The sequence below is a fragment of the Pteropus medius genome, unplaced genomic scaffold (genome assembly GCF_902729225.1).
Source record: "Pteropus medius unplaced genomic scaffold, Ma_sr-lr_union100, whole genome shotgun sequence".
NCBI classification, from domain to species: Eukaryota; Metazoa; Chordata; class Mammalia; order Chiroptera; family Pteropodidae; genus Pteropus; species Pteropus medius.
In genome coordinates, this window is record NW_024352785.1 from 9,312,758 (window position 1) to 9,338,958 (window position 26,201).

A 26,201-nucleotide genomic window follows, 5' to 3' on the forward strand; every position below is an offset into this window, starting at 1 on the left:
TGCCTTTCTCAGTGACATCCTGGCTCTCATCTGGGGACCCATTGCTGGTGAAAATCACCACCAGCTCTCCTCAAGCAACATAGAATGACTGACCAGGCTGAGATGTGATCTGGTGAGATATGACACAACTCCAAAATCTGGGAAGTGTGATGTTACAACTCTAATGCTGACATTTTAGAAGCTGTAGAACCACAGATTGATGTGAAATTATCTGATTATCATCCAGGCATAAGAGACTATTTTCTCCATTATCTATTGTTACTTAGAGGAAATGATCTTTGATAAAGATAAGTAATTCTGAGCACCGCTATGTGCCAAGACTACAATAATTAAGTAGAGAAAGAAGAAACCCAGTTCCTGCCATCAGAGAGCTTACGTGGAGGATACAAAGGCTAAGAACATGAGCATTGCTAAAGGTCGTGCAGTGGAGAGCTGGGCTTTGAGAATAAATGATAGATGTAAGTGACTTAGGGAGATCAGGGAAGGCTTTCCTATTTTACAGATTTTTGAGTTGAAATTCTTGTCCCCCAGGCAAAGGGGGACAAGAATTCTACTCAAACGAGGGTCTTCAGACCCGTTCTGGTTGAGGGACTATTTGTTACCAATCTGCAGCAACATTAGGACCATAATTGAGGGTAAGTGTTTACAAGTTTTTAGAGCAATTTGACAGAGTTATTTTATATCTCTCGAATCTAATAAAAGTGAGGTTTGTATTTTGTGTCTTATTTTATTTCTCTAGTATTTCACTTTTATTGTCCTTATAAAAGTATCAGTCTGTGATGGATTAGACAATTAAAAAACAACTGGTCTTTCATCACAGATAGTTGGAGGAGCATTGCTGCCGTCAGGAGGAAAACACGTGTGAAGGGCCTGTGCTGGGACGAATCATGGCTCTGGGAGACCATGTGAGTCACCCCAGAGTTGGGTGCGTGGTGGGGATTCTGAAAGTATCAGCTTACACATGATGATGGAAGTGGTGATTATTATTGCAACCAACTAAGACAAGAGGATGAAAGCCAAACAGAAGAGAAGGCCTGTGACCAAGCCTTCAAGAGTTCCAGTGTGTGATGGTCTGAGCCCATTAGGGAGACAAAGGAGAATAAGCCAGACAGGCTAAGGGACAATGTGTGGGCCCTTAGAAACCAAGAGAAGAGAGGGTTTCAGTGGTTGGAGTGGTCAGCCCTGTTGAATGCAACCGAGAGGACAAGCTGACTGAAAAATGTCACCTGGATAGAGTGGTATAGGGGTCATGGCTGGCTTAGCTGAAGCAATTTGGTAGAGAGGTGAGGCAATCTGGAAGTTGAGGAAAAGGAGACCACAAATTGCATAATGGTAAAAAGGAAAGAGATTCATAGGTAGACATGGATGTGAATGCAAGCATTTTTTTTTTTTGGTGGGGGTCATTATATTTTTGTTTTAATGACAGAAATTTGAGTATTTTTAAAGATGATGAACTCCTGTTGAGAGGGAGAGGTTGAACACTCAATACAGAAAGTAGAGAAAATACGTGTATGTTTTCTGAGAAAATGAGTGAGGTTAATATTCAAAGCACAATTAAGGAAAGTGAACTTAATCCCAGAAAAGAGAGTGTTATTGAAATAATAGCCTGTGAAATCTAAGCTGACTAAGTTGGAAAGAAAGAAGAGATGAAAGTAGTTGCACCATTGGACTGAGGTGTTTGTGAGACTGAAGAACAGTCACTGTGGAAAAGAGTGAACGAATTAGCTACAAGTAAAGAGCATTATAATCAAAAAACGGATCCTTGATTTAGTGATTTTTTGAAGAGGATAAATAGCTCCATATCTTTCCTATGTTATTGTATTTTTCTTTTCTTTTTTTTAGTTCTTCAAGCTTTGTTATGACGACTACTTGTCTTTCATTACTTTGAAACTATAGAAAGGCATCTGTCTGAATTTTCTTATTTTCTAGGAGGATTCCAGTCTAAGTTCCTCTGTTTGCCACTATTCTTTTATTTATGGTAGGCATAAATGTGTATGGGTTTACTGCTCATATTCGCTGTGTCAATGCGTAGATGCCGTTCTGCTTCCTCCTGGTTATTCATCATCTCTGCGGTAGCTCCATCCAGGCCAACTACTGCTGAAGAGCAGGAGGGGAAGGGTGAAGCGAAGGAGCTAAAGCAGTGCCAGTTTTGATTTGGGTTTGTTACACTCAACTAAATCGGATGTGTCTTCTGCCATGAGACACATCTCCCTGCAGTGTTCACACTTTGGGGAATCAGGGAAGCTCACACTGAAGCCCTTGAAAGTTCCAGAAACTTTATCAATGCTACAGTTCCCTCTCTCCCTCCTCACCTAAGGCAATGTCCTTGCCTAGACACTCTGCCATAAAGAGCCCTGCTTCCTCACCTTGTTGTAATGTAGAATTAGGTATCTCCACGAACACTTTTCTTCCACTCCTAGATGTCATCCATCTAATCAAAGATCATTAGATGGGCGTTGGAGAATTATTTCACTTACTTTTTGAGCAGGGACCATAGACTGGCAGCCCACAGATAGAATCCAGCTGGCAGATAATTTCATTTGGCCCACACAGTTTTTGAAAGATGGGAACATTTCACATAAAAATCCATCTTCCTAGCTTCTTTTTAAAAAATCAGACAATCTGGCAATCTTCAATGGCAATTCTGCGTGGCAAAAAGTGGCTGGGTCTGAGCTTAGGCTGTCCTCTATAAATGGGCGTGCCACTGACTTCTCCCTATTCCTTACTGCCTTAAATTCAGCTCTCTTCAGAGTTCATTGGCCACTTGACCCCTGATTTTAGAGGCGCTACGTGGTATTGCTCTAATCACCTTTCCCTGAGTCCACATTGCCTTCCATTTGGCAGATCATTTTTATGCCTTATGTTTGGGGTTTCTGGCTATATTCTATTTTTTCCTTCTTTCTCAAGGTGGATTTTCTTTATTTTTTATTTAAACTTTTTGGAGTCACTTTTTCTATTTGTCATTCCTCTTTTTATTATTCAGTGTATTTAAAGGGAGACTACAGTAAAAATGTTTTTATTTCATCATAAATATGTGAAGTCTTTATTTGCCTTTTCGATATCTTCTACTTTCAAAATATTTGAGTATTAGAAATGATGAAATTGTTGAAAAATGCTTTAAGCACCCCAAAATGAAGTACTATGGTATCACACACAAAAAAATTAGTAGTTGTCCATGTATTAATGGAAGAATCAAACAACAGAACATAAAGAAATTTTAAACCAACCTATTTTCCTTTGTTTCATTTTTCTTTAGTTTTCATGGTAATCTGAATATGCAAAAAAAAAATGTAAATAGCTACTTTTTAGAAAACACTTAAACATAGTATCAGAGGTGAAGGAAACTCATAAAGACTGTCCATTCCCAGCTGGACAAAGCCTATGCATCGTGTTCAAGGTATACAATAATCCCCTGAGAATTTATAATACTACACAAGTAGATGTGAGCATTTTCTTTTTTTTTCAGAGAAGATCTGCACCCTCGAAGACAAAGGAATGCTGATCAGACTTTGACCCCATCACTTCCCAGTGGGATTAGGGTACAAGACTCCTTAGCAGTCTCCCTGCCTCCATTCTTGCCCTTCTGGGGTCCAGTCTCCCATTGGGCAGGCAAGGTATTCTTTAAAAATATTATCCACTAATGTTCATCTATTCAAAACCTTCCAATGGCTTCTCACGCACTTAGAATAAAATCCTTGGCACGGACTTCAAGGCCTTACATAATCAACCACTCTGACTTCTGGGTCTTTTTCCTTTCCTCTCTGTGCACCTTTCACACTGACCTTCTTCCTGTTATTCCTGAACAAACCACATGTGCTGTGGCCATGGAGCCTTCTCATTTGCTGTTCCATGTGCCTCTCCTCCTGCTTTCTCATAGCTTGGCTCCTCCTTGACATTTGGGCCTCAAATGTCAGTGCCACAGAAGTCCTCCCTGATCAATCTATCTAAAAGTATCTCTTGGTCACTATCTGACACATGATCTTCACATAGTATTTATTACCATCTGAAATTAGCTTCCTCATTTACTTGTCTGTCTCGTCCTCTAGTAATATTTTCTTCTTGAGAACAAGGACCATGTCTTCTTTCTTTACTGCTATATCCTCAGCTCATTGGTTGAATGACTGAATCTTATAAGGTGACGTCATGGGACTTAGAGAGGGATAATGGTTCACGCAAAGACACAGAGCTCATCAGAGGTAGATATCATAAAATCTACACCTCCTGAAATAATCCAGAAACTTCATAATCCCTTAGTTTAGCAAAAGGGAATAGTTAAAAGAAAATAAAAAATAAAGATGGATATTGTGGGCCAATTTTATTTTATCAATCTTAATAAAATTTTTATTTTGTAAGACTATACCATATTTTTATATATATATATATATGTATTTTTTTTATATTTGGTGATAAAGTCTTTTCGAAGAAAATGTACTGATATTTTCTAAAGGCTGCCCACCAATTTCATTAAATTTCATAAGAATTATTTGGAAGTAGTCTAATCAACATAGTCATTTAATTTCAGTTCATTTACCATGATAACTGAATGCAATATTATCTATGTTTGTATTAATACTTATTTTCAAAGAATGCCATACTATGCTATTATTTACTATTCCACATGGTTCTTCAACCACTTATAGTAATAAGACTCATAACAGGGCAATAATAAAACTATTAAAGTTAAATGTATATAATTTCTTTGTCCTCCTAAGAAATCGAATTGCTAGTGAGTTTAAATTTTCTTTATCAGACTCCAACAAATAAACAATTAACTGCCAGGGTTGCTAATTGAGTAAATTACTCCTGAATGACTCTAGGGCCAGATGAATCCCTGTAAGCTGGGTATGAGTCTTCCTTTTGACAAAAACTCAGAGCCGTATTTAGAGCTGAGAACTATGGCATAGTAGCTCACCTGCATAGCGTACAAAGGGGGAAAAAAAGTTTTGTTTAGTTTTGTTGTTTTAAAAATTAAGTTATCTCAGTGAAGCAAATATCAAAGTTTCTTCTTACCAGAGCTACAAAAAAGTCCACTAAAAAGGAAACTGTTTCCCCTTCTAGAGAGATTCATCTTTAAAAAACGGGGGGGTGGGGTGGGGCAGGTGTTGCATCCAGTTTGAGACAATTCATTTCCTAGAACAAAGCAACAGCCTAACCCTTTACCCATTTAAAAAAAAGTGCAGCTCGCTGCCAGCATTCATTTAACATCATGCGTAGGAATGCTACATTTTCTAGGATTTGACATTTTCAGCGATCAAGAATTACTATATTTCGTAAATGGAAATACCACTACTAAAAACAGAATGCTATAAATAGAATGATGTCATTTGTTTCCAAAGACTATTGATATACTAGGGCAATGCGAAAATAATAATAAAAGGGAGATATTTATGGCAAACTTTGGGGGTAAGGTTAGGACTGTAACCTGCGAGTTATCTCTGGGTAAGTTCAGCCATAAGCACCACCGGTGAGCATTCTCAAGGCAAACGAGAAAAGGGCTAAAGACTCACAGGGCTGGAAAGGGTTTGCAATCTCAAACTCAAGCAGAAAAATAAGGGTCTCCTGGGAAGAGAACCATCAGCCTCCTCACTGCCTGTCATGCTTCCAACACAGTAGGAGCCTGGAAGAGAGGCTGACTAACCAAGAGCCTTTACAGTACAGTAATTCTCTGAGCCTACGTGAAATTTTAACTGTTAAACTAATCCCACATCCACATTTTCTGTTTTCGGTTCAGGCGGAGAATGGAGAAGAGTAAGTAGACGAGGAGGAGCGTGTCCACTCAGAAGACTCAGGGTGTGATGCTCCTCCTGAAGCCCTGACTTTCCGTGAACCTGCTCCAAGGGAGTCGACCTCACAGAGGTGGCAGCTATGAGGTCAAGGCAAAATGAAAAGTAACCTTCAGGAACATTACTTGGTGTTCCTGATTTGGAGTCAGGGGACAACACAATTTTTAGGACATGAAAATCTCTCATCTTGGACTGTAAACCAACTAAGCCAATGAGGCTGTTAGCTGGAGAAATCAGCTCTGATATTTCTATTTCTCAATATTTTATTTAACAAGAAGGAAAGTCTTCTAGTCACAGCTTCAGACAAAACGTACACCAAGCATCCTGGACTCAGCCAGGTAACCACTCTCTGCCAGATCCTTCCTCAGCACACCGAAACCTACTTATCATAATTCCATGTGGACATGGAGAAATATCCTGGCAGAACTAGAGTGAGTCTGAAAGTGTATGAGAGACCGTTTGGGGTGAGAGATTACATAAACCCAGATTTTCTAACTCCTCCAAGTTACGACTGTTTTTAGCAGCAGCAGAGGCCAGGTTATCTGAACATGTGATACCTATCACTAAAATTATCAAACATCAGAATTCACTGAGTGTATGAAAAGAAAAGGACATTTCCATCAATTTATTTTTCTATTCAAAAATTTTCAACGACACCAACATCCTGCAACAATCAAATCTGTCTTTCAAGGACCCTCTAATCTTCATGCTCCTACAATCTGATTCATCACCCTCTGCTCCTGCAGACGTGCCTTCCACTCCAGGATGGCAGGCCACCTTTGTCCTACAAACTCTTCAATTTATTTCCTCATCCCACACTCTTTTTTCATCTAGAACATCCTTTTTCCAAATTCAGGTCATCACAAATACCCTCTTTCCCTGATAATCCCAGCCTTCACTGATTCTTCTATAACAAAATCCCTTTCAGAGGAGGCACCACACTATTTGAATTACATTTCACATCTTCTCTATAACTAAAATAAAAATTCCGTGAACACAGGATCCAATATCCACTATTTCTTCATAAAAGAAAAAGTTTTGGCATAATGGTGAGCACTCAGTAAGTTCTCTATAAATTTTAGTTATTTTTTTTTCCTCATTTTTGACTATTACACATGCCAAATTCCATGATGATAAATACAATTTCATTAGGAATGTTTTGGACAAACTTGTCAAAGCTCGTATAATACTTACAATATTAAAGAAAGATGGTCAAAAAGTAAGCTACTTTATGAACTATATTTTTAACAACTATCAGCCTAATGATTGTGTACTCCTTTACCCCCATGGAATTTGAATTTAAACGCTCGACTTGCCACCATGTAAGTGACCATGTCATACATAAGTACAAGAAAACCTAGCAAACCTCCCAAGGAAAGCCTAAAAGAAATCTCTTCTCAAAATTTTAAGTCAGCTAACAAGATTCCCCAGACAGAAGGCAAGAATGGATGTGTATTTTTGATATCTCTCCGGATCTGAGAGTCTCAGTTCTCTTCTTTTACTCTCTAGTTTCAAAATTCATCATTTGAAAGCAATAGGTATGACAGAGAGAATCCAAAAGGATTGTCTATTTTGTCCTTACCTCTTTCTCCAATGAGACTTATTGTGGTGGGGTGGGGTGGGGGAGCATAAAATGAGAATTTCTTCATTCTTAAAGAAGTAGCCTTTTCAGAGTTCCTAGCAGGCACAGTTAATTGTTGTTGGTATACGCTGCTGGTTGATCATTCTCTTCCCACCCCCACTCCCACCCCCACCTCTCCAGCAGGAGAGAGAGGGCAGAGGAGGAGATACCTTAGCAGGTAGTTTCCATTTGTCTTGTGACACATCTGCCCTGGGAAGGCAGAGGTTCAAGGTCACGCTATTTGAGTAACACAGGAAAAGGAGAGGGCTGTCTTAGTAGGTTTCTTGTAGACTACAGAGATAACATTACCAAAAGACACAGTCCCTAGCAGCAAAGTTAATCTGAGGGTCCAGGTCAAGTACTTTGCTTTAGGTTGGCTTTAATGAATGGAAAATACATGTTCCGTCTGCTGATGTGAGCTAAGTTTTAAACAGAGGAGTTTTATAAGGCCTGGCTGCCCCCGAACATCTCCGTAGATGATAACCTGAAATTCTCAACGTTATAGTTATTCTTGTGTTTGACATGTTATTTCCAGGAAGCCATGTTTACAATGCAACTGCAATCCAGATGAGAATCCTCTCCATCCCGACTCTCCTTAAACTTGGATGGGATTGGCTTTAATAAGCCAGAAGAAAGGTAATGTTCTTCTACTATTTCTACTGATACTCAAAGGACTTGTGTCCTTCTGGCTTATCCGCCTTGTGGAAACTAGCTGAACTTCCCTCCCCGCCCCCACCCCACACCATCAGTTTTCATGTGACCCTCAACTTTTTCAACGATTTACAAACAGGTCCACACACGATCCATTTACCATATACTTTGGGACCTCAGTCAATTTTCATTTGAAGATTTTGATGACATCATGAAGCATGTTTTCTCTCCAACTCCAGTCTTTCTTCCCACTGCCTCAACACCTCTCCCTCTCCCTCTCCCTCTCTCTCAACTTTCTCTCTCTCTGGAACAAAACAAATTGCTTCTCTTTTCCTAGTAATAACTGTGTTCTGAGTACTCTGTGTTGCTTGAGCACGCCCCTGTGGTTATGCTGTTTCCAAGAAGGATATCTCGGTATTTCTTCCAAAGTCAGGGTTTTCTAGCAGGAATTTTAGTCAATATTTTGTTCACCTCTTCGCCTTTGCAGTCTGATGTGATAAAGCAACTGATACTGACACCTGGTTGATAAAATCAGTAAAGAGGAAGAGAATTGAAGAGAATAGGAACCTGAGCTTTTATAGCAGAGAGAGCTGAGTAAAACCACTCACCCAGAGCCTAGAGAAGCTAAATAAGGTCCTGAAAATACTGATGGCAAATCACTTGAAGCCAAATCCCACCTGCTTCTCAGTTTTCCCTTTGGATGGTCCAAATCACAATCCTTAACTTTCTTAGAAAATATTTTGTCATTTTTGCACTTTGGCTTTATAGAAGGGAAAACTACCACTCACTAGAAAGCCAGTATATGTAACAACTTGCTCAGCATCTAAGTGACATAATGGAATATTTTTCCTAGTTACTTGTGTTCACTAGTGGAGCCTCAAAGCCATTTAAAACCTAGCCCCTACCTATTCAATTTCCAGCCACAAGTACTATGGTGCTTCAGGACCTAGTGACCCGCACTAACACCAGTCTCCCCGCTACACCACATGCTGTCTTGTGACTCTGACTTCAGTGTGCTGACCCTCCATGCCTGGACTATCCTCTCCTCCTGCCCAGCCACCAGAACTGAAATTAAGCATCTCTTTTCCTGACAAATCTTCCCCAGCCCAATCCACTCTATGGTGATTTGAACTCCTCTAACTACCCATGTATATATTCTTTTCTAGCTTTGGACTTTTCACATGATATGGTAATTATCTGGTCACTTGCCCTTCTCCTCTGGGAGATGTCCTTGAAAGCATGGCTGGCATCTTATTCATCTCCACATCCCCAATGCCTAATGCAGCCTATTTCATAGGATGCATATGATAAATGTTAATTTCATGTATTTCTCCCATCTCCATAAGCTGTTTGAGAAAGAACAGTATTTTCGATCTTTTACAGCCCCTACCCTATCCAGTAATGATGTTTATAAATCACTTTAAAATTATTATAGAGTTATACAAGGTGTATTGAGAGTTAAAGCAACACTCCAAAAACACACAGCTTCCCTAATCACAAACTCACACTCTGGCAGAGAATGAATACATTTAAGCTGAGAGGCTATATTCCAGAGGTAGCTCTCCATCCATATCTTGGTCAACGCCAGAGGCTTTTCTCATTTGCATAAGCAACTTCATTATTACATTTATATTGATGAAAAGAGTGATATTAAGACGTGAGGTGATGTCATCAAAATGGCAGAATGAAAGTTTTCTACCATCTTTCTCCCTCCTCCAAAGAACAGCAATTTCGACCATCGCCTGTGGGTGAGAGTGACTCTGTGGAAGTCCAAGAGTCTAGTAGAGAAGTTCCAGCACACCACATTGGAGCAAAAAAAAAAAAAAAAGTTTGGATACATTGAAGAGGGTAAGAAGAACAGTAAGGTTTCACTTTACTCATGTCATCCTTCCCCCAAGGCAGCAATTCAGTGCCAAGAGATACCTCCTCAGCCCACGATTTCTCCTATAGGGAACATGAGAGCATGTCATTGAGCTTCCCCAGCTGTGCAGGATGCTGCCAAAGAGTTCCATTTTTCTCTCACCCTACCCAGAATACTGAGGCGTTTTTTTGCAGTGTGACAGTGGAGGGGGTGGGGGTGGCACGCGGAAGGGAGGGGAGTGGCAGAGAGTGGCTGAGAGAACAGCAACCAGGACTCTTGGAGAGCATCAGAGGGATACAGATACTAGTAACCACTTCTAAGTTTCCATTAGAGAGCCCATCCATGAGCTACAGGGGATGCCTCAGCGGCAGATCCCACCAACTGGCCCACAAGCACCCACAACACTCCACACAACTCACTCCCACATACATCCTTACCTATGGCCAGCATCCCGTGCACATCCCCCAGAACAATGAGAGTTTGAGCAGACAGCTTGTGAGCCTGGGCAGAAAGCTGGCCCAACTCTGTGGGTTTAGAAGAAAGTACACAAACTTGAGCATTCAGCATCGCCCCAGGGAAAACAAACAGGAGGCTCTCAACAGCTGGCCTGGCTTTGCAGGATCAAGAAAAGGCATACAATCTTAAGAATTTTGTGCCAGAAGGGGACAAAAAGTGTGGAGCAGGAGTATCTATAGAAAAGGTCTGAGAAAGCCTCAAAATATCTAACAGGGCTGATGGAAGGTATTTCTTTCTCAAAGCCCAACAGGAAAGAATGAAGGAAGTGATTGTTTCTTCAAATGCACAACAGCAAAGCAAGACTTCAAGGAACATAAAAAATTCAAGGAAACATGATATCAGCAAAGGAACACAATTTTCCAGTAACCAACCCCAAACAAATGGAAATCTGTGATGTGCCTGATAAAGAATTAAAAACAATTGTTTTAAGGAATCTTAGTGAGCTACAAGAAAACACAGAAAAACAATTTAACAAAATCAGGGAAAATGTATGAACTAAAAAAAGTTTATCAGAGAAATAGAAATCATAAAAAAAAGAACCAAATTCTGGAGCTGAAGAATACAACAAATGAAATGAAATGAAGGGAAAAAAATGCAATAGAAATCATCAATAGCACACTTTGAATTAAGCAGAATAATCAGTGACATAGAAGACAGTTCATTTGAAATTATCCAGTCAGAGGATAACTAAGAAAAAAAGAATGAAGAAGAGTCTAGATTACATGAGCCATGTAATAACATTAAGAGAAACAACCTATGCCTTACTGGAGTCTGAGAGAAGAGAGGGAAAAAAGTGCAGAAAGGTTATTTAACCAAGTAACATTGAGAACTTTCCGAATCTGGGCAGATAACTGGACATCTACATTCATGAAGCTCCTAAGTCCCCCCAAAATTTCAACCCAAGAAGATCTTTTCCAAGGCACATTATAATCAAGCCATCTTAAATAAAAGATCAAAAGAGAATTTTAAAAGCAGCAAGAGAAAATTCTTCACATACAAGGAAACCCCAATGAGGCAGAAACCCTACGGGCCAGGAAAGAGTGAGATAAAATATTCAAAGTGCTGAAAGAAGAAAACATCCAAGTAGGAATACTTCGCCTGGTAAAGTCTTTTAGAATTAAAGGACAAATAGACTTCAAGACAAACAAAAGCTGAGGGAGTTCATCCTCACTAGACCTGCCTTACGGGAAATACAGATAGAAGTTATTAAAGGTGAAATGAAAGGACGCTTAGTAAAAGAAAACACATAAAAATATAAAGCAACTGGTAAAGGTGAGTATATGATCAAATTTACAATACTCTAATACTGAAATATGGTCACGTTAACCACTTAATTCTAGTATAAAGGTTAAAGGACAAAAGTAGAAAAATACAGCTATGATCATTTATTATGCACAATAAAAAAAAAAAAGATGTGAATTGGGACATCATCTTCTTGCCTAATTGCCCTGGTTAGAACCTCTCATATACCTTACTCTTTTCTTAACATTTTAAATCAAGTATGGACAGCCAGCCTATCTCCATTTCAATCTACTCCCACTTCAATCTACCTCCCTAGGATACTCCTAACCAAACTGATGCTTGAGAATCATAAGATCAGATGACTTTTAAAAGGTAGGGAATTAGCTATTAGGCAATAGTTTTAGAGTGTATTGTTCTATGCCTATATTGTCCTTCCCCATTCCCCTAGATTCTTAATCTCCTCTAGAGTCAGAAGATGCAGCTAAATGGTCTCTAATGTAGCAAATGAGTAGGTGACTTTGACCTCATTCTACTTGATAGGAATTCCTGCAGCATGATTCCCACACAACAGCTAGCGCAAGCTGTAGGAAAAGACTGATGTAGGATTCAAACTTATTGGGGTTACTGCTGCAGCCTCTCCTGAGTTGACTTTATGGTGTTCAGCAGGCTTAACATGTTTAATAATTGTTAATATTCATAACTCCCCCAAGTATGACACTTGGGAAAGATTAAGATCAAGGAAATTAGAATGGCACTACAAGAATGCATCAATTATAATCAATTATGCAGGGGAGTAACCTCACCTCATAAGTCTCTTAAATTCACATGGAATAGAAGAGATTCGGACTCATTGGACTCATTTGAAAACCCCTGTTGTGCTTATTAAAGCCACAGTACTTTTGATTAACAAGAGGTCTGGGTTACCAAGGACCTTTTCAAGTGAAGCCCTAGGTAGCCATTGACATTTTCCTTCGTTTCACTTTTCGTTCAGCTAAATATGCAGAAAGGGTCTATGGGAGTTTGTACAGAGAATATAGCATTATGGTCTATGTATTACAGTGGGTATTACTTAGTAACTCAATAGCAACCTAAGTGAGCTGGATGTTCTGAGCTATCATTTCTTTTCAGAACTGTTGCTGATTTCATCCGTATCTTGTGTTCCTATTTACGCTATTCATTAAGCTTCCATTAGGCTCAAAGGGGTGTTCCAAAATGACCTTAGGTAATTTGATCAAGCACAATTTTCAGATTATTTTTGGCAGATAATGGTAGTCTCCCAAAAGTTTGAGGTGGATGCAGGTTAGCTATTCCCCCAAAAACTTTGCTACCAAGTTATAAAGAAAATATAGAACTAAATCTTCAGGATTTGGGGTTAGTCAAAGCCTTCTTAAATGTGAAACCAAAAGCATAAGCAACAATAAGGAAAAAGATAAACTGGGCTTCCTCAATATTCAAAATGTTTGTGCTTCAAAGGATATCATCAAGAAAGAGAAAAGACAGCCCCCCAAATGGAAGAAATAGTTGCAAATTGTATCTAGGAAAAATAAAAAATGCTCACAACTCAATAATAAAAAGACAACCCAAATTTTTGAAATAGGAAAATGATCTGAATAGGCATTTCTTCAGTGATGTATAAATGGCCAATAACCATATGAAAATATGCTCATCATCATTAACCATCAGAAAAATGTAAAGCAACCACAAAGAGATACCATTTCACACCTACTAGGAACCAGTAACAGAATTGAGAAAATTTTTTATTTAAGAAGAATCATGCCTCACAGAAGAAGCTCCTTTATTAAAATGGGAAGCATCGAGAATTCTGTTCCTCAGAAAACTACATGTTTAAAATCCTTAAATGTAACAGAAATTATTCTCTTTGAATCTTTTCAAAAACATTCTTAAATCAATGAATGGTGCATTATGTGTAAAGAGATTTTTAAATTACGTAAACACTGTCAATCAATCACATTTCTTTATAACCATGCAAGTAAAATGTGATATGCTGATGGATCACCCTTTGACTTTGGATGGACTTCTGAGCAGCAATTGATGCTGCTACTACTGGTTGTCTTAGAGTGTAATACTTGCTGTCTCTTTGTGGGTTTGTTAACATAGTTAGTTTCTCCAAGAATCTGTTGTGCAGTTAGAATAAGTTGACAATAGGTAAGTGGGTGGATCCTTAGCTGTTATAACTGGAAGGTCTAACCACTTACATTTACTGTAACATTATCTATGGGCAGAGAATATGCTGTGTTTCTTCTCAATTATATCTGGTTGTCTATATGACTGAAAGTAAATCAGTCAGACTCAGAGAATATCATTAAAAATGATTCACTTGAACATAATTTAAAGAAATAAAAATTCATAAGGTACTTAAGATGGCTTTAATCTTAACTACCAATATTCACTATAGAATATACACACAAATTTCAAAACCAGAATTGAACTACATAATTCTACAATTCAGGGCCTCAGAAAGCTTGATATCCAAAGTAGGTACTTTTCATATCTGCCCATGGCTTACTTCAGTTATCCAATTACTTTCTTGAAATGTTAGCTATTGATAGAGATAGCCTTTTATATTTGGCCTTTTCTGATTTCCCAATTTCTACTATGCTTATTCTACCTAGCTTGCACCTGGATTTCCCCCCATTTTTATAATTTTTAAGCAACAGATCAGCCACACCTCCTCTGGTAGCACATAGTTATTGTTTTCTTGCCAATAATTTCCTCATAGCTTATTTCTAAATGTTTTAAAAATTCTATTTACCTTGATCTATAAGATCCTTCACTCCTATATCACTCTTATTAGTCTGTGGCTTACATCCATTTACAAGTGAGTCTTAAGAGTATACTAAATCACTTTTCTGTTGAGATTCAATATCACAAATGTAAGCTTTACTGAAATGTAACTTTTGAAAATACATTTAACTGAAGCATGGTAAAGTTTTAAGAAAAATTAGAAGTGCTGGCAGACCATTTTCTTAGTTGAGGGAACACTGTGCACTTCAACACAAAAGCAGAAAATAAATATAATTGCCTTGGGACGAGAGAGACAATGACTCAAAGGTCATAAGTTCACTACTAAGAACTAGAAAATATTCAAGCATGACTTAAAAGAATAAACACAAGTAAATAACACCATAAATAACAACAACAGATAACAGCAAAATATTTGGCACACATAATAGAAGTTTAATACCCTTGATACACAAGTAATTCTTACAAATCCAGAAGAAAAAAGAATCTATGAAAAATAGGAAAAGAATAACAAGGCAAAAAGAGATATTACTGGTTAATGCTCAGATAAAAAAAGAGTATTCAATCTTACTAATAATCAATGAAATATAAATTTAAATTATAGGTTTTATTCTCAGATCGAGCAAGGTAAAAAAAAATATATCAATGTTGAAATTTCTTTCCATTCCTATTATTGCCTAACAAATATTTAGCAACTTAAAACAACCATTTAATTCTGTTCGCAGATTCTGTGGGTCAAGAATTCAGAAAAGATACAGTGGAACATTTTGATTCCTCTCCATGATATCTGTGGCCTCAGCTGGCAAGACTCAAAAGCTAGAGGTAACAAGATGGCAGGGAGCAGGAATCATTCGGAGGTACCCTCACTCCCATGGCTGGCAGTTTATGCCACTGTCAACTAGGATCTCCTCTGGGGCTGTGGGCCAGAATGCCAGCCTGTGTCCTCTCCCTGTGGCTGGCATGAAGGCCTTATTCTTCTTATATGATAGCTCAGGCCTCCAAAGACAAGGGTCCCAAGGCAAGCAGGTAGAAGCTTGTCACCTCCTATGACCTAGCCTTAAAGTCGTATAGTATCAAATCTACTGAAGTCACAAACCTGCCCAGATTCAAGGGAAGGGAACAGACTCCCTCTCTCAATGGGAGGTGTATCAGTCATTTTGTATAAAGACCACATGAGAAGGGAGATTTTGTTGTTGCTATATTTAGAAGTTATAATCTGCCACAGAAAACAAGAAAATGCATACTCATAAAATGCCAAATGTAACCTGGTATCTTTCTGAATGCTTAACTGGCAATGTAAACCAGAGGTATTGTAATAGTTCTAACACTTACTTGCAAAGTAAGTTTTCTTCCTAAATCATATTCTAAATGGGAAATGAATAGATCCATTTCACTACTCGAATATATAAATTACAATCTTCTACATGTAAAGAATTGGTTTCATAGTACCTCATTTAATGCAGATTTTTTTCTCCTGGAATATGTTTTAATAAATGAATTTTTACACATTCATTTAACAAATAAGTACTGAGTTCCTACTAAGTGTCAGGAGCTCTGCTAGACATTGATCAAACTAGACACCATCCCTGCTGTCAGAGCATCAGAATCTACTGGAGAGGTGGATATTAGATAATTAGATAATTATAATTAGAACCTGTGAGAAGTGCTTTTAAAATAGTGCAGGAAACTATGAGAGGATTTCAGGGCAAATCGTATTTGGCATAAAAGAATCAGTACTAAACTGAGACCTGAAGAATTACTAGAAATTTACTGTTTGGGGGTGGGGAGAATTCACGTAAACGTTGAGAAGCAAGAGACAGGTTGGCACGTTAGATAAACATAAAGGTGGCTAAAGTTGGTCTGATGTACTTTCTGAGTGAAGAGAACAAAGGCGCAAGAGGAAACCAGAGAGGTAGAAGCACCTAGACCACCCATGGCCTTCTATTCATATTAAATATTTTATATTTTATTATCTGTGCATCAAGCACTCTTGGAAGGTTTTAAAGAACTGAAGTATTTTCCTTTGGTTTTGTAAGAATTCTTTGTATATCAAGCACTGGCAGAAGATTTTTAAGCAGGAGCACAACATGATCTCATTTATTTGTATTTCCAAACATTGTTCTAACTTTAAAGGATGGAGATGAGGAAGAGGAGGAGGAGACCAGTTACAAGTGCACAGAGGAAAACCCGGTGAGAGGCAAGTATGGCTCGGGCTAGTGTGCTGGCATTATAGATGAGTTAAGATATATTTGACATTTACTGGGTATTCAAAACCCAAAACTACAAATTTCCATACCACTCATAACCATATAAATGGGTATAACCTTTCTAGAACACATCTTGGCAATATATTGAAAGCCTTAAAATTCTCTTTAACTCAGCAATTCCACCTCTAGGCATTTATCACAAGGAATAATCATGGATATGTGCAAAGAGTTAGCTCAAGGGATATTTAAAGCAATAATGTTATAAATAAGGTTGAAAATTATCAAAAGATTGTTGCCCAGATCTTGGTTTCTAAATATGATTTTCCTATAAAAGGAACTAGGGCTGCTTGGAGAAATGGCTGATTCTGGGTTTCGGGCAGAAAAAATACAAGATGAGCGTGGCGCTGAAAGTAAGTACTCAAAAAACGAAAGGATGAGGGAATATCAAAGGGACATAGGAGCTGACCCAAAAGATCTCCCAATGGCCAAAGCTGGAATATTTTTTATATGTTATAGTGATAAATATAATAATGTAGTAATAGATTACAAGTATAGAGGATAAAATATGCATGAGTCCCCGCTGGTAGAAGTACCTGATAGAATAAAGAGTAAGAAAGAGAAATCTTTCTTACAGAAGAATTCCAAATAATTTATGCAAATAACCCGCTTCGGGAGATAGACCTCACTATTCCTAACCCCTCCACTCCACCCTAGCTTTACCCCACTACACTTCTCTGAAGCAACAGCTCTTCTCCTACGCCATTCTGGGCTTTGTGCTCTCAGAGGCCATGGGGCTCTTTTGCCTGACGGTGGCCTTTCTCATCCTCTTCGCCATGTGAAAGGTATGTTGGACTCTGTGACTTGCTACTAATGAATAGAGAATGAAACAGTGAGGAAAGGTAACTTTACAGTGGAGAACCTGGTAAACCTCACTCTGGCTAGACTATGAAGTTCAGCATTGCCAGTGATAAGGCATGCGGATACCACACTCAGTAGGATGTGAGGACGCTTCAATCCTGTGTTATTCTTCTCCAAGCCCATAGTCCAGTATAATCATGAAAAACAAAGGACAGACCCAAATTAAGAAACATTCTACAAAATGTCTGAAAAATATCTGACCAGTATTTTCCCAAATTGTCAAGATCATGAAAAAAAGAAAAGAGACTTAAGGAGATGACATAATACAACGTGTCTCCTGGACTGGATCCTAGACTAGGAGAAGGATGTCAGTGGAAATACTAGTGAAATCCTAATTCAGTGTTTAGTTAGTAGTAATGTACAAATGTTAGTTTCTGAGTTTGACAAATACACCATGGTTACGTAAGATGTTCACAATAGGGGAAGCTGGGTGGGAACTCTCTGTACTGTGTTCGCAACTTTTCTGTAAATCTGAAGTTACTCCAAAATAAAAATTTTATTTAAAAAATAAACCTACAGCATAGTTGGAGCAGCAGGAATAACACCCCTGAAACAATTACAGGCTTACCAGAGGAGGAGCAGAGTGGCCCTTACTGGTGATTTCCCACCCACATAAGTTTGCTGTCAGCATTCTTTATGCTGCTTTCTTATATATGCTTGCCTGGTGGTTATAATTTCCTTTTGAGACACTGGGAATTCCTGTAATTAAAAAAATGATTCTGTGGAATTTAATTGTTTAAAAGACTATTGGTGAAACATATTACGGTATAATCATAAAATGGAATACAGTTATAAACATTATAAATAATACTGAAAAATAATATGTACTGATACTGAAAAAGTTTTACAACATATTATTAATGTGAGGTTCCCCTGTTGGATGTTCTCATAGTATTCCATACTGCTGTCATGGGAATTACTGTTATTTGGAATAAAGTGTTTTTGCTCTTAACTCTATAAGTGATCTTTTGATTCTTTGAACGTGCAAAGGCCTTTTTCATTTCGGACTTCTACCATTGCCCTGTTTTCATTTGTCTGAATGTGTGGCTCCAAGATTCTGCCATGGTCAGCCTCTTCTCATTATAAGTCTCAAGTCAAATGTCAAAAGACCACCATATTAAAATAGTATTTCCTACTTCCATCACTCTTCTTCAGATCACTCCGTTTTATTAGTCTTTATGAACACTTGCCACCATCCTAAACTGTAGGATTAGTTAATCACTTGACTACTGTCTGCCTACTCCTTCTAGAATCAAAGTTCCATGAGAGAAGGGACTTTGCCTATCTCCTGGCCAATCCACACCCAGCGCCTGGCCTGGGGCCTCACACAGGGGATGCCTGGTAAGTGCCTGGGGCAAAGATTTGTAAGTGGCTCTTGGCTGGATACATAAATTTAGAACCCAACACACACAGAGGTGATGGTTGAAGCCAGGAGAATAAATGGTATCATCTAGGTGAAGAATTCAGGAAGTAGACGGCTAAAACTGAGCCTGGAACACCTCCATCAGTAAGCGCAAAGTGGAAGGAGTCGGTGGACAAGACAGAGAAGTGGGACTGGAGGGAAGAACAAGGTCCAAGATGGTGTCCATGGGACCAAAAGAGAATTTCAAGAAGCAGGTGCAGGTTACGTCTGGCAACACTAAATATGAGACCAAGAAAAGTCATCAGTTTTAACAACTCAAACTTGATCTCTATTGAGAACAGGTTGCTTGATTGTAGAGCGAAGCATGTAGGCCTTTGCTCTAAAAGCTGCCACCTCCCTGCTTTTGTTTTGAATGAAGCCTTGGCTTTGGCCATATCTGATGCATCTCATCATCAACAGGGGCAGTACTGCTGCCATATCCTTATACCCTCACTGTAGTCACTAAATGAATGCATGAAGAAATACCAAAACAGGTCTACAAAAGATTGTAATACATTAAATGCTTTACATTGAACAAGTTAATGGTGCTATCTGAGTTGTGGGGTCATGATGAATTTTTTCCTATCTTTTTAACATATTCTGCATGTTTCAAGTTTTCAAAAAGGTGTGTGTGTGTTTTTGTGTGTGTGTGTAACTTCTATAAAATCTTTATGGATTTGGCATGCTTGTCCAATTAGTAAAAATATACATAAGTAAAAGTCCATTTACATTGTGCCAGACTGTCACCCTTTTATTTCTGAACATTAAACCAACAAAAAGAAAACCCAGACATCAACGCTATCTGTAGAAGTTTTGTGAAATAAAACATCCTGCTTCCTCTAAACTTTACACAACTTCGCCATAGTCTAAATCTTTTTTCCAAAAGAATTTGCATGAATAGACCAAAGCATTATTTAAGATGCACATTCAAAACGTTGACATCCACAGGATTACTACATATTAGATAAGGCAACTTTCACTACATGATTCACTTAGATACACAGTAGCTAAAACCAGGATAACTAAAGCTCTTAGAAGATGCCAGGAGATGAGAAAAGTCCTTACAAATTAATAAATATTAACAAAAATGTAGGCAGAGGATTGCTATTTTTCATTGAGAAGTAAAGCAGCAGAGTTTTGCGAGAGGGCTGAGAAGGCAGGCAAAAGGGTTAACTCGCCGGAGTTGTGTGAGATCATCCCAGTTTCTTATCCTCCACACTTCAGAAAGTGGCAACTGCCAGCCCTCACATCTCATCTCTTATATGTTTTAAAATATAAAATAAATTTAGGAAACAAAGGATTTTCCCATGTTCTAGGATATTTTTATTTAGTTTTTTTAAATCTCCCTGCAGAGAAATTCTTTCCCATATGGAACTACACTAAGAGGTAGGAGGAAGGGAAGAGAATTCAAGGCACACACATTGGGAGGCAGGTATCAGACACTCAAGTGACCTTATATTCCCTTCAATCTATTCAACAACTACAGATCACATATTTTGTTCCTTTGTTTCTCACTGTTGTTCCTTGTACTTGCAGCATAATCTATGGTGACTCTTCATGCTCATCTTGACAAACGCAGAGTTCTCCGCTCACTTCTTAGCTATTCTAATGTAACACGGACCACCTCTACCCTCAGCTATGACTCTGGAACATTTGACCTGACCCTTTAGGTCTTCCTTTCTCTTAAGTGTTATCAAGAGAATTGGTAACATTTCAGGCTGACATGTTGAAGGTACCCAAACATGAGCCTTGACACCAATGATCAGATTCTACCATTATGCCTGATACCTGATCCATTCAGTCACACAACAGAAGTAAAATTTCATTAGAACAGATTCAGCTTTTAATACTGCCAAACATAGCTACACACACACACACACACACACACACACACACACACACTCCTAAGTATGGTTATTCTTACACATTAACACCTAACTAGGAAAAGAGTAGTCATTTGTTAATTATAGCTGCATGTGCACTGAGAAATATATATTTTCCCATTTAATAGAAATCCAAAGATTTAAATGGTAAGGCTGAGTTCCAAACACATTGGGACTCCTCCTATCCTTTGGTTCCAAGATACATCATAAGGCTGGAAAGTTAGGTTTTGAATTTTTCTAATTTCCCAGCAAAGTAAGAACTTCAGGGGTAATCAATTGTTAAGAATAGGATAGGACTGAGTTCACCTGCAGGCACAATGGTGGCCAACTTTGAGAGAAACAAATAACCTCTTAATTGCCTCTTAATTCTCAACTCTCATCATGGCTCAGCTCCTTCCCATTTCCTGCGTCTGAGAGCCTCCAATTGGAATTACTTGTTTCAGTTAGGCCTCAAGAAGTTATGGGGGAAAAAAGGCACAGCACAGATTTTTTAGAAAAAGCAGATATGATAGAGCATATCCAGGCAATTCTTTATATTTTCATGTGCAAACACTGATGTCCAGAGAAGCTGTGTGGCCTGTGCAATGTCACCCAGTTAAGCATAGGTAAAGACTGTTTTTAAACCCTAAGGCCTCTAAGTAAAGTGTTCTTGATGTATATGCAAGGGTCCAACAAAGTTCTTGCCACTATGGGCCTCAACCAACATAGACTGTTTCCATTACACATGTCTATGTGAGTGTTTCTCAAAGAGGGATCCCTGGACCAGCAGGATCAGCATCACCTGGGGACCTGGGAAATGTACATTTTCAGACTCCCTTCAGACCTCCCAAATTAGAACAGGGCCCAGCAATCTAAGTGTTAATGAGCCTTACAGATGATTCTTACATACATGAAACTTATGAGAGCCATTACTCCATATGAAGCTTCTCAATGCTTATGTATGTCAAGGTCCTTTTTTCTATTTTCATCTAAAGCCTGACACAAAAAACATTTGTTTTCACTGATACTTGGTATGGAATAGATCAATCTTTCTCACCCATTAATATAAATAACTACTTGGGGATCATGTTAAAACACAGATTCTGACTCAGGGGCCCGAGTTTCAGCATTCTTAATAAGCTCCTAGGTAATGTCAATGCCACTGGTCAGTGAACTACACTTTGAGAAGCAGAAGAGGATACTTAATTAACTTCAATTGACATCAAAATTTGGGGCTAATATCTTGGATTGAAGAGGACTGGAAATTACGATACCCTATCATTTATGTGCCCTTTCTTAGTGCTAATACCTTTGACATCCTGGGGTTCTCCGTAAAGAGGAAAGTAAATCAATAAACCTATCCCTAACACCTCAGCTGTTAATAGTTAGCCAGACAGGTGCAGTAGTGCTTTTAGAACAAGGCATAGGACTAAGGAGGGACCGAGGGAGGTTTGGGCTGCAATAAAAAGATCAGCCCTTGAGAAATACTCTGAGTGGCCCTGTGGTTGGAGGGCTCTGAGCGCCCACAAGGGGGTCATGAGACAGACATGGTGCTAAAATGGGCAAGTTGGGAGGCACTGAAAACAAGTTTGACTGACTTCAGAGTTTTGAGAAGGGCCAGCTAAGGGTGATGGTATGAAGAAATGTCAATTAACTTTACACAGTCTAGTCCTAATCATGTCCAATGGGATGCCTTCATCCTAAGATTTTGGGCTTTTGTCATAAAACCACTTGTTGTTTCTTAATGCATGATAATTTTAGATCTGCCTTTTTTTATTTTCCTTTTTTTCTTCCTTCTTTCCTGTTTACATTGGAAACCTTCATCAGAAAAAAATATATTTTTCACAGGTGCCATTAAAGAAGAAACTCCAGTGCCCAATGTAACAAACACTGCTGGACTACACACCGGCCACATATGACTGCCATGAATAATTCTGCTGTCCCAGTGATGAATTGGTGTGCACTGTGGAATGCTCAGCACTGGCACAACAACAGGTCAAGAGAGAAGGGTCCACAGCCTAAGGGCTGCTAATAAGGGACTTTTCTTCTCTGATTTCCATTCTATCATCAGTTTTCTAGAGCCTGCATTCTACATTAATTTTCATTTTCAACCTTGCTTCTGACTTGGACAACTGGATAGTTACTGGCAGCTGCACAGTCCAATGGTCAAATAGACATGATGGCTAAAACCACATTCATGGGGGACAATAGCAGGGCAGGTCTCTGACTTATGTTGGTGGTGCAAATTGAAGGCCAGACACTGTGTAGTTTACTCAGAGAAGATTCGCTATTACTCAGACCAAATTACCGGTGCTGCCCTGGCTGACCCCATATAATGGATCTTAATACAGTGATATCCCAGGGCATATTAAAGAGCACAACACCCCACTCCATCCCCTCTCCCCTCATTCAGTGGAACCAAACTTCTAGTGCCAGGTCTCTCTAATGTGAGTCAGAAAAGGAGGAGAAAAAAAAAATCACCTGTCTTATCCTCCAAGTGACTTTAATAACAAATCATTTGTTGGCATATTAAACTTAGTTGAACTACACTACTCTTATTGCTACAGAAGAAATAAGATGGTCAAGACCAGAATATTCCCCTTCTTGGTGGTTCTATATTATAGTTAGCTGGTGACTTAAAATTTATTTCTAACAAGCCTTGAACCTGGACGTATTCTCTCCCATGATGGTTCAGCGGCTGACATTTATGTCTAGTCTCCCCCGGGCCAAAAGAACCTCTTTGCCTTTCCAAATATCCTGCCAGGCTCCACTAGGGAATTCTGGATGGTGTAGAAGACTCAGGAAGTGAATTAAAGCTGCCAGGAACCTTCATCCAGGTTTATCATCTCTGTAGACTCTAAGAGAAAGAAGCAGGCTGGCTGGCTGAGTGATGCAGATAAGCAGATGGCTTGGGCACAAATTAAATGAACTGCATATTGGCTTCCAAATTCTCCTACATCTAAAGCCATCAAAACAACGTGATGTTGCTACAGATTTCATTATCAACTTGATGAACATTTCCCTTGATGGAAGAGAAGGGACAATAAATTCAACACTTTGTTACCTTTTAAATGTGAAATTCCCTTTGACAATACACATCAAATAGTTAAGAGAATAAAATAAGACATTTGACTATTTAATTCCAAATTTATATTTTATAGTGATATAAGAAGTCCCAATAAAATTTAAAAACTGAAGAAAAATTGTTCAAGGCAAACAGGCTCCAAACTTTATATGAAAAATTTTATTGCACATTTACTAAAAAAAAAAAAAAAAAAAAAAAAAAAAAAAAGATCATATTCAGTATTCAGTTGTATGAAGATTTTATTAGATTAAGAAACAGAAAGACATTATACATTTCTGCCACTGATGGAAAGCACTGTTTCTTCCTAGTGAGTCCCATAATTTTAAGTTATCAGAATGAATCCACGCATGAATAAATTTGGGGTCACAATTTCTTATTTGATAAATTTAGGTCAACTCTGCAACATTAGGTTGCAGAAAGTTATAACCATCAGTCTATGTTAAGTTATATACAAAGTCAGAAAACAATGATGATGAAAACTCTGTGTAGTGGTCTTTTATTGCCCCCCAAAAAGGAAACATTTGTTGGAATAAAAAAATCACTTAATGAACAAAATTGAAAAAAGTTTTGTTTGGCTTAGTCTTCGAGTATGTTTTCTCTCACATTGAAGCATAAACAAGTGGCCAGGCACTAGAGCCAACAGGAAAGGACTGAGTTTTTGAATACACATTGAGATATGTTGAGATTTGTAGGTCCTGATGACTCACTGTTTTTAGTACTAGAAAAATTTATGTCATTATAAAAGCTTAAATATTACCTTTGAGAATTCGTAAAGGCTAGAGCAGGTGGTTTTTAAAGAAAAATAAAAACAGCAATTATAAGTAAAATTTTTTGAGGACTGGAGAACTTATATAGCAAGTAAAAGTCAGGATAACTTTATATAGTATGTTGCATCAAAATAGCTTCTTTCTACAAATCGAATGCATTACATGAAAGCAATCAGTATACCTTGATTCTCCTCATTCTTCAACAAAATTGTGTTAAGCATTTGCTATATGCAAATAATTTTGGGGTACTGGAGATACAAATGTGTAGTAGCTATCTAGTATTCTGCCTATGCAGCAAACATTTTTCCTTTTCTGGATAATAGCACTCCCCGTTTCTATGGGAACTAGTTTACTCCTACACTAATCATCAAGAGTGGTAGGGCTCATCACTGTTGTCCCCTCTCATATATAAAGATGATCACCTGACCCAAAGAAGGCCAACCAGAGTACCTACCTCTCCTGGAAACATTAATTGGTCTGGAGATGAGCACATGTCTCAGGAAGAGCCAATCGAAGTCCTGATGTTACAGGGAAAAAACTTGTGTAACCGGTTGCCATGGCCACCATCACATGGAAGTGTTAGAGTGAACAAAGCCATCAATTAGAGGTAAGAAGACAGATAATGTTGATGACATTCAAGTCGAACTGAAGTCCTTGAAATCCCTAGAGCATCGGAACTTCCTGTAACTTTTTTCTTTAGTCTTGCAAACTACCCCCATAGCCTTTCAAACAATTTCTCCTTGTATTACAGATAGTTTGAGTTTCTGTCTCTTCAAAGCAGAAAAGCTCTACTTAAACTAGGAGGCCAAACATACCCAGTCTATCTTCTGACATTACAGTCTAGGAAGAAAGAACAATAATCAAATGATAAGTAAATCTGTGATTTCAAGCTGTGGAAGTACTGTGAAGGAATGTGACACAGACTTTAACACTTCGCATAGCATGGTCATCAGAAAACTTGAAAACAAACTTTAAATCAATGGCTGAGCAATCTGCAAACCCTTTCGGTTTTGCAATCTGAGCTGGAGTTTAATTTCAGAAACCTTTCAGACAGGGCTGGTCTTAATCGGTAAGGCTTTTAGCGATGGTCTAATCATGTGCCCACTGGCTGGGTCTGGCAGACAAAGGAAGATTGGCCAGTTACTCTGCCTAATAGCTAACTATGAGTTCTGCAGGGAACTGCAACAAGTTGGCCTTAGGGCTGAAGGAGCAATTGTTGGCAATTAAAGAATTAACCATTAACTCTACCTTTCCTAGAAGAAATATATGTTTGGGTTACCATATAGTCTGTTTAACAAGAGAAAACTTATTCTTTATTAAAGAATTCAAGCTAATTGATGTGAAAGGAAAAACAGAACTAAAAAATTACCATTTTATAATCCCATGAAACAGTCACCAATGGATAAAGGCATTTGATAAAAGAATGAGATGGAGCAGTCCAATGAAAGGACCACTTGTTACCACCTAAGCCAACACTCAATGTCAGCATCCTTAGAAGTGAGAAAACCAGATGCTGTGTGGAT